At 36.9% G+C, this 12,167-nt stretch overlaps 1 protein-coding gene across 9 annotated transcripts in view; it reads left to right on the top strand.

Annotated features, from left to right (window-relative positions):
* camta1a (calmodulin binding transcription activator 1a) overlaps positions 1 to 12,167 on the top strand; it is a 300,932-nt gene that overhangs the window by 133,611 nt on the left and 155,154 nt on the right. The window lies entirely within an intron of this gene.

Raw genomic sequence — 12,167 nt, 5'->3', positions numbered from 1 at the left:
TCTTTTTTTTTTATGTTTGGTAAGTCTCTTATGCTTACCAAGGCTGCACATAATGAAAAATACATTAAAAAGAGTAATTTTGTGAAATATTATTAACATTTTAAATCTGTTTTTATTTTAATATATTTTAAGCAGTAATTTATGATAATTATATTTATTATATATATATATATGTTATTACATTTATCCCAGACTTCAGTGTCACACAATCCTTCAGAAATTATTTAAATGTTCTGATTTGGTGCTTAATAATTAATCATTGTTCTTATTATCAATGCTAAAAACTTTTTTTGCTTCTCAATATTTTGTGCAAACTGTGATCCTTTTTTTTCTTCACTGATGGATAGAAGGTTCAATAAACAACATTACTTTATAAATTCAAATTTTTATAACAATTATGTCTGTACTGTCACTTTTGGTCAATGTAATGCGTAATTGCTAAATAATAAATATGTGCAGCACAACAGTTTTCAACATTGATAATAATTAGAAACGCTTCTTTAGCACATTATGATTTCTAAGGAAAAATGTGACAAAGGAGACTTGAGTTATGGCTGAGGAAAATTCAGCTTTGCCATCACAGAAATAAATTATAAAGTAAAATGATCAATTATTTCACACTTTTGACCAGTAGCGTATAAAAGAAGGTCTTCATGATTATTATGGTTTTCTTAGGTTCAGCACTGTGTCTTTAAATAATCCAAGGCCGGAGCACCGTGATTGATGCATTTGGTTGCTGTAATGAACATTCCCTTTCAGACAGGAAGTGCAACAATGGTTAAAATCAATAAGACCGCTTGCACGCCGGCCACTGGAACAACACTACAGCTAATTCAGGCCATACCTGTCAAAGCCCGGAAAATCTCCCACAACTCCAGCACACCGCACTTTAATTTACACTGGCGGCCACCTCCTTTTCCATTTCTATTAAAAGGAGAGCTCTGCATTAAGTGTTAATGAAAGCCGGAGCCGCCTTGTGATTTAGGTGAGTTCGGCTGAAGCCCCGCGGCGCTGACTGCGTAAAAAGAGCCGGGATTCACTGCTTTTTCAACACACGCACACACAAAATCACATACACTCTTCCTTTAATGAGAAACTCTTTAGTCTAGACTGGAGAAATAAGGTTATTAGCACTGAACATCAGAAGATTGAACATGCTAATACTTGCGTTCTGAGTGTCAGTGAAAATATAAAAAGAAGACAATCTCTACAAAAATCTTAAAGAGTTGTTTCTTTTGAACCATATTTCAGTTTACAGTAGGTATTATTTAGTTTGTTTTAAGTAAACGTATGCTAGTTTTTTGGCCAGCTCCCTTTAAACATCTTTGTTTATAAGCTAATGTGAGATGGAGGTCTTGGATGATTTATAGACAAACTTGCTTTCAAGATCTAGTTCATTAATGTTTGAGGGTTAGCTGAAGCACCTGTCCTTCACTTAGCTTCATGCACTATGCTGGCTGGCCTCAGGTTTACGTCATACGTCTCTGGAAGGCATCCAGCAATACTGTTCTCTCATTATTGCCATCCCACACTTTAGTCCTTGACTGAAAATAGGACAAAGGTACCAGTCTGCCTAGAAATATATTGTTAGATACCCAGTGAATACAGTGAATGCTTTTGAGGAAGAACTAATCACTGGATTTGCAGAGGTCATGGCATTGGATCGTTGTTTTTTTTTTGAGGAGCTTAGAAGAAAGCGAGCTATATATCCATGAGCATTATTGTGTATCCAGCTTGGTTTTGTTTTGTAAGCTACTGTATGTCTTTAAAATATCTGTTATAAATGAGTTTGGTGTAATTTATTCATTTGCTTTTGTGTCCCAAGAGAAAAAATTAAAGTTATATGAGTCTGCAAAAAAATGTAGTGTGATTTAAATACTGGCAGAATTTTCATACTAAATTAAGGGGGTGCTAGAAACCTCAACTGTCATATTAAGCACTAAATGGGAAAGATTAGTTTTTAGAACAACGTCTGAATTATTAACAGAAAACATCTTTGATTAAATATGCTGGTCTAGACAGGATTGGGATCGCTGTAATTTTTATTGTTGTTGTTTTTGCATAAAACACCAAATCCGGGGAAACTAGTCTAGTTTTGGGCTGTAATCTCGTGTTGGTTACTCCATGCTTGTATTTGAATGTCTTTTATCTCACTTGTGGAAGTTGGGCACAGCTTGCTGGAACGTCCTATGCTGAAGTTTTAAAACAATGAATGGCTCTTTTCTGAGGACCTGCAATGACATTGTTGTCTGCCACCCTCATGGCTTTATGCAACATACCTCTCTTTTTCTATTTCTCTCTATTTCTTGCTGTTTTCCTGCTCCTCTCTGCTTCCTGTCCCAGCATCCACTCCAGCACAGCTCCCAACAGAGCACTCCAAAAGACAGAGCTTTGATTAAAACCTACAGCAACACCGCCAGCGCAGAAGACGGGCCCAAGCTATGACAACACAAATGGGCACACAGTCCCAGACACACTAACAGCAAATTGCATTTGCAACAACTCCAGTAAATGAACACACACTCCACAGCAACACTTAAATTAGTGCTCTGTCAATTGGATGTTTTTATTTGTGAGAGTGTGTGCCCATTTTTGTCACTATCTCTAGAAGCATTTGTTCATCATGTACTTGCATATAGTTTGTATTTAACCAAAATGAAAGAGAGCGGCAAAGGACGAAAGCAATAATGTAGGAAGGTGTTTGAGTCTGAAGGCCACAGATATGTCAGCTCTGCCTATTAGCCAAAACCTCTGTAACCTTCCCCAGGTAGAGTGATTGAAGTTTAGCCAGACTGACGTCAACGCCCCCCATCCATCCACATGCCCGGAGAGGACACAATGCCCCACAAAAGAGCTGCCAAGCCTGGGGCCTGACCAAGGGCAACCGTGCCACCCACTGGCCCCCTGGGCAAGAGCCACTCACACCCTGGAGGAAGATGGGAAAATAGAGAGCGCAAGAGAGAACAAGGACAGAGAGGAAGACGGACAAGTCAATTGGAGGAGAAAGAGAGAGGATGAAAAATGGAAAGGGGACAGAGAGTGAAGATGATGGAGGGATAAAGCAGAGGAAAATGGAAACATGTCGATAAGAAGAAAGCGAGTGAGTCAAATGGAGATGGGCTGAGTTATGATGGATGTGGTTTAAAGAAGGGAGGGGACATCACACACAGAGTAAAAAGGGAGGGCGAGAGAGAGCACAGAAAAATGCAGAACGTCAGAGTGGATTGAGATGGAGTCTGACAGACTCGAGTCAGTCAAATGGTTTAGGGCCTGTTTATGGAAACATATCCTGGCCAGAAATGAGCATGGACGGCATCTCAAGCTTCATGCTTGGTTTATTTGATCTCTTAAAGGTATAGGACCCCCACAAAAAAATTTGTATTATTTGCTCATCCTCAAGTCGTTTCAAACCCGTATGACTTTTTTTTTCTTCTGTGCCGCATGTGTTTTGTCCATTTATTGTAAGGCAGTAGGTTCCAGTGTTCTTTTGGGATCCCACTGACTTTGACTGCATGGACAAAAATAGTTTTCAGAATACCCTTTTTTGTATTTTGCAAAAGAAAAACGTCATACAGGTTTGGAACGACATGAGGTTGTGCAAATAATGACTGAATTTTTATTTATGGCTACACTTTCCCTTTAAAATGTCACTTGCAAGCCAATCACAGAGAGGAATCAAGCTTTTCCAGTTGGCTTCAGTAGAGATCAGTATAGTCTCTGTTGCAGAGAGATCAAACTGTTGCCCACACAGCAGCCACAGGAAATGCCTCTGCATGCCATTTGTCCATGTGCCAACGGGCGGAAAGCAAAGAGGTTAACCTGAAGAGATCCGGGCACAATTAAAGGAGCGTGACCAAGTGTAAACACTAATGCCAGCGTGTGTAAGGGGAGGCTGCAGAAGGAGGCCCACTGAATGAGGGGATGGTTGAATAATTAAGCTGGAAAGAAAAGTTGATGTCAAGCAGGTGTTCAAGGAGAAAGTGTCAGCCAAGCGGGCCGAAATGGGGAGAAGTGCTGCCACTGCAGTGTAATAATAAAGACTTAATTCAATTAGTGCTTCTGCACCGGTGCACAGCACACTGGCGGCCTGTCAGCTCCAAACAGCCCCTGTACTGTTCTTCAGACATGGAAGCACACTCACATACACAATAGCATAGCTAAATGATTATTCTCCTCCAGAATCCCAGAGTATCTCTAAATCCTCTGCTCCTCCTGCTTTCATGCCACTGTCTTAGCCCACCATGTCTGCTTTATCGTTCACTCTTGGTTGTGTTGTGGTGGACATCTTCATGTGAAAAATTATATAGATGTGATCATCTCAGCTTTATTTTACAGCAATGAGATGAGATGTTTTCAAACCTGTCCTGGAGGCCCCCGTGCCCTGCATATTTAGCATATTCCACTCACCTAACACACCTGAGTCAAATCATCAGCTCATTAGAGATTGCAAAACTCGAATTGGTTGGGTCTAATAAGGAAGACATACAAAATGTGCAGGGCAGGGGTGCCTCCATGCAGGACAAGTTTGACATTTTCCTGAGATTGAACATTACTATTATTATTATTATTATTATTAATAGTTTCAGTACAAATGCTCATTCAACAGCATTTGTGGTGTAATGTTGTAAAATAATTTTTGTCTAGTCCATTTTAAAAAGACGCAAAAGTCAAGGTTATGGTTAAGGGACTTAAAATGTAATTTTATGGGGTTCATTTTGAAGCATTTAGAAGCAGTAAAGCTAATCACTTTGTAAGAACACTTATATTAACTCTCCTGTTAAAATGAAAAATTCTATCTGTAAAGCTGTTTAAATATTTTTTTGTTATTTTAGGATTTATGGAGTTGCACTGTTATGGTAATAAAGTAAAAAAAAAGGATTCACTAGATTAGTATGCAGTATTTCAATATAAAAATCATGTTAATCCCATTTGCATATTTTGGGTATTGAAACAATAGGTATTTGTAATATTTATGGTTGATCCCTTTTATATGTTTAAAATGTAATTGTATTTATTTTTAATTCTATTGTATTATATTTTGTATTTTTATTGTTTTATTGTTTTTAATTAGTTAATTATTATTTTATTTCATTTTATAGGAAGGGACCCGTTGAAAATATTATTAATATTATTTTTATTATTATTATTTGGGTAATCATACAACAAATGCTGTTGCTTGAACTTGTACTGAACGTAGAATATTCCTTGAATCAGTTTATACATATACATATATATATATATATATATATATATATATATATATATATATATATATATATATATATATATATATATATATATATATATATAAAATAGTTATTTTTAGATTACGGGACCCTTATGGACGATGCTGGATGAAAGGTGCTGTTTCTGTGGGTGGTGTAAAGTCAGCAGGTCCTCTCCTGGCACAGTGGAGCTGGAAACGATCACTCCTGCTCCATCTGAAGTAGAATGGACGGGAAGCCGGACTATGCGTGTTGTCTTGGTGTTATGTAAGGAGAAGGAATAAAAAAAATAGGACCTGGGTATGTTCCAGGGAGCTTCGTGAGTAACCTGCCCCACCACAATTCGTTGTCGCACACATATACCAGTCCTGTTCCATCAGCAGGTCTAAAGTGGAGTGGCACAGGAAGAACACAGCGTGCCTGTGTGTGTACAGTATACAGATCAACAGGACACCTGCCATGATGTTATCATTACGCATATACATGCCAGTCATTTCTGTAATTTTTACATAAAATGTATGTGTGATTATTAGATTCCCACACTAGTGCATGTCAGCTTTTCTATGTGTGTGGCGCAAACACACACTGGGCTCCCTGTTACAGGTCATTAATCCAAATCCAGAACATATCAGTCTGGCCACGCTGTGAACAGTGTGCTGTCAGTCAGCACGTCAGAGAGGAGCGATGCTATGTGTACAGACACAGCCGGAGAGACGTGCCGGAGAGCTCCTGGAATCAATAGCTTATATATAACCCTCATGACAGGCCAAGGCTCTCCTACCACTCACAAGTCACCAGCAGCAGGACAGCATGCTCCAGGAGTGGATGCCATTGATTTAGGGCACGACAGCACCCGGGCCAGTGTTCTACCCGTTGCGTGCGCAGCTCTCTCTCTCTCTTTTTCGTTCTCTCGTTCCACTTTATCTCCTTCCACAAGCGCTTTTGTCTTTAGCAGACACGCACACATAAACGTAGAGGCTCACCTCTTGTGATATAAGTGTTGCTTTACATTACTGTCATTCCGTTACATGAAACGTCAAGGACTTTAATGTATTCAGCCGCCTTGAGTTCTGACTGCAGGCCATAAAGCTTTTCCCTTCAAATGCTCCATTACAATCTGTGAAAGGACGGGCTCGGGAAGGGACTACCCATAATTAATTTTGCATCACTGAATTAATTGTCTAAAGTGTAAGAAGCCAATTGATAAATTATTCAGCCATTTTTAGTATGTGTGTTTGAAGGGAAGATGGGAAAGGAGAGGTAAGAGCCATTTCAAATTGGAAAATTAATATTCATAACTTTTTTATGAAGTTAAAAATGGCTATCAATTCAAGGTTTAGAGGCGACTTAATGAACAGCCTCAGAAACAGGCAATTTCTGCTGGCAGTCTGGGATAGTTCAGACAAACTGGATCTCTAAATCATACCTAATCATTCAGGGAGTGTTTAGACTTGAGATCGCAGTGTTGATCCTAGATTTACTTCACTAAAATGGGTCTGAATTTTATCGAACCTCTGAAAGTATAAGATGTGTGTTCTCTCTCCTACAGTAATTATGGAAATTATTGCAGTTCTGTTGATCTTATCTATTAGAAATCTGACGAAAGCAATTCTTGAGCTATTTTCTTTCGATTTTCTTTTAATTGATCATGTTTGGTAGAGTGAATGTTTACTTGTGAGCTTAAAACATAATCCAGCTAAATCAAGCTGTTTAAAACTAATGACAACACACTAAATCCTTCATTACAGTGCTTGCAAAGCAGGAGTGTATTGGTATTCCTTAATCATTCTGTTCTTTAGTTTTCTGCCAGCCCCGCTGCAGCTCTAAGATGTAAAGTCGGCAGTTTTACAATTGTATTTTGTTTTGGGGTTTTTTGTTGTTGTTGTCTTTTTTTCTTTTTCTTTTTTTTTTTTTTTTGGAAAAAACTCTGAAGTCTATACACCACTTGACTTAGATTATTAGAATATTTACCATTCAAAATCAAGCCAACAGTAATAATATTATTGCAATATTTATATACTGAACTGCAGCTGAAATTCTTGAATGTTTCTTTTTATGACAATGATGTAATTTATTATTTGCATTTTAATTGATCCATTCTTGCTGTTTAATCATGTGTGTTGCAAAAGATGGGATCGCATTAAGTTTTTCTTGCACAAAGACAAAAAAAAAAACAACAGATGTGCACATTTCATTTACGCAGCACCAAAGCCTAAAACTTGAGCTTAATCTTAAATTTTAATTCTATTCTGCCTTGCAAGCACTGGTGTTTCCCTCATGAAATGCAAATGTAGTTTTTCTTATTTGGGAATGGATGGCTCAACATACAATATGAATGAATTTTCCGGGAGCATAATTGAGCTGTGTGTGTGTGTGTGTGTGTGTGTGTGTGTGTGTGTGTGTGTGTCTGTGTGTGTGCATGCTGTAGATTTAGAGTGGGATTTGCTGCTGACCTCACTCTGAGGAGAGAGAGATGCATCAATATGATTTGGATATGATGATGTTGGAATGGACATGAAGAGTGTCAATTATTTACAGGTGATGTGCCCATTGAATTGGCAATGAAGTGGCCCATAAATTACCTCCCTCTGTAATCAACCCCTCAGGGAAAATAATCAAATAACTGCAGCAGGAGCAAGGGAACTGGTGTTCAGCAAAGCCTGTTTGACTAGGTGATTTTTGAAAGGGTGGCTAACTTTTAAAATGACATTGGATGGTTAAAAGACAGAAAATTGCCACGCTAAAATCATCTAAATCGTCCCGCTATGAGGAACAGTCTGTACTTCATGTCCATAACAAAGGAACATATAGTTCAGACAGCAAATTTGTGATGATCGCATTTAATGTGCACGTCTGTTTTTGGTTGGACTCTTTTTTTTTTTTTTTGTAATGAAGTACATCTTAAGCGTGAAAATCCTGGCATCATCTACTGACTTTTACATCATCCCATGTGCTTTAATTAATTAGTTAATTAATTAACTAAATTAGTCAGTTATTTTTGTATTCATGTATTTGTTTGTTTGTTGTTTCATGGAAAAAAATGCAATTGGACTTGGAATACAGCACTTATATTTGTTTTTGTTCTTCTTTCTTACAATTATAGTAACTGTTAACTTTATTATTTAGTATCATTCTGATACTATTATAGTTTTTATTCATATTTTTAATTCTTTTTTATTTATATTTGTATGTACGTTTTATTTTAAGTATACTTTTGCTAACTTTTTATTATTATTGCCATTTTTATTTAAAAAAAATATATCTGTATAGTTTTTAACCATTTTTATTGCAGTTTCAGATAATTGTCAAGTTAACCTAAAAGAAATTGAGAAATGCCTTGCCTCGGAAATGAGCTCAAATGTAATAATAAGTCATTTGTATGCAATTATAAATAATTTATAGAAATGTTAATGTTTATTTTATTTCAAGTGACGCTAATTATTTTTTGTTAACTATAATGCTATGTTTGCATTGTTTGCACTGATAAGTATTTGATCATTATTATGGAGTGTCTGTTTACACTAAGTGCAAATATCAGCAGTGGCTATTTACACTAACTTCGCCCACCAAAGTGTGCTGTTTGACATGAACTTCAGTGGCGCAGATGACTTATGACACATTTTTTTCTCCTTTTTTAAATTTCAAATCACATCAGAAATTTTCAATAAAAATTTAGGGTAGGTGTAGGGAGTGCTTTATTTTCTCAGCAAGGGCATTAACCATGGCATCTATTTAATAATTTGAATTAAAATGAACATTTTAATTCAAATTATTTTTATTGCATTCTGTTTTATAATGTACTTCAATTACTGTAAATAGAATCCATTGCTATTTTTACTTAGTGCAAATAGCCTCTATCTCTATTTACACTTGCAAATAGCCGCTGCCTAATTATTATGATAATGCATTTTTTTATTTACTATTTATCTGTGGGTGTATTTATTGACTATTGTTAATTTATCTAGATAAACAGACTCAATGAAGCATGCAAAAGTTTTTTCTTTTTTTTTATTACTGTTAGTATTTATGTATTTGTTTAACCTTGATTTTCAGAGTTTCTATATTAGAGTAACATGACAGTGGGTAAATAGTCATTTATTTTTGAGCGAACTATTCCTTTAATCAGCAGAACCCACAATCTTGACTTGTCTTCTCACACTGGCTAATAATTGGCAGAGCCGAGGGCCCTGTCTGTCTGCCAGGGGCTCCCAATGTGCGTTTTAGGATGGACGATGGGCAAGGGCCCATTTGAATTAACTAGTGCAAAATTTAATTATAAGGAATTATTTCTGGTCCGCTTGGTACCCTCTTTTATGCGGTTGTCTCGGGTGACAGGAAGTGATTTGGTGCTGGTCCAACATTGTGTCTCTCAATGTTAACGTCAGCCTTTTGTTACACAGAGCAAATGAAAAGTGCAGTCTGCATCTGAGTGTGCCTATATCATAGCATATATCAGTATAGCGCCATAAAGAGATCTTTGTGTTTATGTCAAGAAATCTGCGCACAGACTGAGCTATTTATAGCATATTGCCTCTATCCTTGTGACCGTGTGTGTGTGTGTGCGTGTGTGTGTGTGTGTGTATGTGTGCAGTCAAGGCTGTATCATCGTCTCTTTCAAAGGAGTTTAGTCTCATCACACCCCTTCTCCCTGACCTCCTGTTTACCCTGATTCACACACAATAACATCAGTTCCTTCTCCCACATCCCTCCAGCTCCAGAAATCCGCTCTCTGATGTTATTTATGGAAACACAGAAGAGAAGAAGATTTCCCTCTCCTTCTTTATTTGTGATTATCTTGGTGACAAAGAGAATGAAAAACTGAAAGAAAATGAGGAACGTACCTACTGTTCCAGTGTCTGATGGTAAATCATAGAGGGGCGGCAGATTTGGTTTGGTGTGCTTCCTCTTTCCTGCCTCGTTCTGTCAAAGGAAAAGAAAAGCAGGTGATGTCACTTCACAATTAGGGCAGTGCAGGATTACTTCTGAGCCTGGTGCAGGTTTAAGGTTTTTATTATTTATTATGTATGAATCGTGACACATCAGAATCCTTTTAATCATTTGCAAAAAACATGGCGCCCTAATGCTGTCATCTAGACAAGGATCATTTGTATAGAATGAGTTGTGTGTTAGTTTAAGTGATTACTGCACCGATCATCAACCTAAAGATGCTTAAAGGTACAGTCTGTCTGTTTACTGAGCATTTATTGTGTTTATATGCTTATAATAAGTTATTCACCAGTTGTTTTGCAAACTGTCCATATGCACGATTTTTATCCAAACAGGAACTTCCCACTAAGCAATCAAGCACACCTAAAATCAAAGCAAAATACATAGGTCTATTCAAGGAAATCTTGTTTACTTGATGCTAAAAGTCTCTAACTACTCTTTGAAAATCCTTCAAAGATTCAGTGTCTGAATGGGTTTCTCTGAAAATCCAGCAACTACTTGTTCCTTTGAAGCATTCAGGAACTTGGAAACCATGACTTTGATTTCCAAAATTGTGTAAAGCCAGATTATTAGATTTAAGTTTATAAGATTTAGCAGTTATTGTGTGCAGTGCATATATGCATTTAGTCCATTTATTAACATGTAATTTATTAAATACCATTTAATTACATTTATTAACAAATTTACTCTTCAGCCAATTTTGTTGTTTTTTAGTATTAGTCAGTTTTACATGGCAGGTAATTAGTTTTATACATTTATATGAATTAACCTTTCTTTTAATTATTGTTGGATCAGAACATTGTTTAATTAAAAAACCTAAATTATTGTTATGACTGATATATTTCATCTTATCATCATTAATAAAATCAAAAACTCTACATTGATGAGATTAAACAGTAAGCTTAATTCAAGAAATCAAACCTGCTCATATTCACTGACAGCATGCAATCCAGTGTAGCCAAACATCAAACTCTATTTAAATTAAACAATTCTCTTTTATTTCAAACCTTTTAAAATCAGGAATTCTAATCATATTCATCAGTATTTTAATAGGCGCAATTCGTATATATTTGAATTTTGAGGCTCATTCTATCTGATTTTAACCCTGAACTTCCTTCTTAAATCTGTTATTTTAACTATTCTGTCAAGATGAAAAATCTAGGACAGTTTGATTTGGCTTATTCGGTCAGATTTTCTCTCTCAGTCTGATCTGGCTCACCTCTTTGTTATTCTGTTGAGCTGTTCTCTGCTCACACACTGATCTCAGACCAGTTCATTTTCTCAAGCCTTGACTGCAGCCCCATACAGAGGTGAGGTCTGTTTTTTTCCTGAGAGTCCTGACCCACACTGAGTCTTACTTTGGCAGTCCTCACAGGACACGGCTGGATGGCACTAAACCAATTCCACCTCATATGTTCTCACTGTTCTTTATCTAATCTGGCCCCTCCTCAGGATTCCAGCACACCACATGATTCCTTTAAAAGGCTTAATTAAGGATCTGTGATTCAATCGCACTAATTGAATCATGGACGGCATGCAATGCAACGGCTGTTCAGAGGTTGAATCTTGTAAACATCAGCGGAAGATGACTGTCAGAGTAAAACTCAAAAAGTGAGGAGAGACCACAAGGAAGAAATGACAGGGAGAGCTGTGTAAAGAATGAGAGAGCAGGAGAAACTAGACAGGAAGTATCAGAAGAAGATAGGATGGAAAAATTCGAAGACAGAGTAGAGAAATAAGATTCTGCAAAGTATAGCACACTTGAACCAGTGTTATCTGTCTATTTTATCCACTTTCTTTCCACTCCAGCACAAGGCCATCATGACATACAATCACAGGTCTGATCCTGATATCCTCAGAACTGACACACACGCACACACACACACACAGGCTGTTTCTATTTGCTTGTCTAATTTAGTTTATGTGTGACATTGTGAACTGTTTGTATTACAATAATTGATTTTTTTGTGGCCATTATTAATATAGATTTAGCTA

This window comes from Puntigrus tetrazona, chromosome 23 (assembly GCF_018831695.1).
Source record: "Puntigrus tetrazona isolate hp1 chromosome 23, ASM1883169v1, whole genome shotgun sequence".
Classification (NCBI taxonomy): Eukaryota; Metazoa; Chordata; class Actinopteri; order Cypriniformes; family Cyprinidae; genus Puntigrus; species Puntigrus tetrazona.
The sequence above is the reverse complement of the archived record's forward strand: the minus strand, read 5'-3'. Positions and strand labels throughout refer to the sequence as shown.